This window comes from Arachis duranensis, chromosome 4 (genome assembly GCF_000817695.3).
Source record: "Arachis duranensis cultivar V14167 chromosome 4, aradu.V14167.gnm2.J7QH, whole genome shotgun sequence".
Taxonomy (NCBI): Eukaryota; Viridiplantae; Streptophyta; class Magnoliopsida; order Fabales; family Fabaceae; genus Arachis; species Arachis duranensis.
Window position 1 is genome coordinate 22336884 of NC_029775.3, and position 1044 is coordinate 22337927.

The 1044-nt window shown below is 37.7% G+C and overlaps 1 non-coding gene across 1 annotated transcript; it reads right to left on the reverse strand.

Annotated features, from left to right (window-relative positions):
• Nucleotides 1-475: 475 nt before the first annotated feature.
• LOC127747147 (small nucleolar RNA R71) lies at nucleotides 476-579 on the reverse strand. Its single transcript, XR_008008951.1, has one exon. It is a non-coding gene; the product is annotated as a small nucleolar RNA R71 (small nucleolar RNA).
• Nucleotides 580-1044: the final 465 nt, after the last annotated feature.

A 1044-nucleotide genomic window follows, 5' to 3' on the forward strand; every position in this document is an offset into this window, starting at 1 on the left:
GAAGAGAAAATTAAGAGAAGCTAAAATACAACAATCCAAAGACAACCTTACTGAAATTTTTGAACAGGAAAAAGACATGGCAGCCAAACCTAACAACAATAATGCAAGGAGGATGCTTGGTGATTATACTACACCTACTTCCAAGTTTGATGGAAGAAGCATCTCAATCCCTACCATTGGGGCAAACAATTTTGAGCTGAAACCTCAACTAGTTGCTCTAATGTAACAAAACTGCAAGTTTCATGGACTTCCATCAGAAGATCCCTATCAGTTTTTAACTGAGTTCTTACAGATCTGTGAGACTGTAAAGACGAATTGAGTAGATCCTGAAGTCTACAGGCTCATGCTTTTCCCTTTTGCTATAAGAGACAGAGCTAGAACATGGTTGGATTCACAACCTAAAGATAGCCTGGACTCCTGGGATAAGCTGGTCACGGCCTTCTTGGCTAAGTTCTTTCCACCTCAAAAGCTGAGCAAGCTTAGAGTGGATGTTCAGACCTTCAAACAAAAAGATGGTGAATCCCTCTATGAAGCTTGGGAAAGATACAAGCAGATGACCAAAAAGTGTCCTTCTGACATGTTTTCAGAATGGACCATATTAGATATATTCTATTATGGTCTATCTGAGTTTTCCAAAGTGTCATTGGACCATTCTGCAGGTGGATCTATTCACCTAAAGAAAACACCTGCAGAATCTCAAGAACTTATTGACATGGTTGCAAATAACCAATTCATGTACACTTCTGAGAGGAATTTCGTGAATAATGGGACGCCTCAGAGGAAGGGAGTTCTTGAAATTGATGCTCTAAATGCCATATTGGCTCAGAACAAAGTGTTGACTGATGAGCGGATAATTTGTACACTTTTTGGCATTGTTTTTAGTATGTTTTTAGTATGATCTAGTTAGTTTTTAGTATATTTTTATTAGTTTTTAGTTAAAATTTACTTTTCTGGACTTTACTATGAGTTTGTGTGTTTTTCTGTGATTTCAGGTATTTTCTGGCTGAAATTGAGGGACCTGAGCAAAAATCTGATTCAGAGACT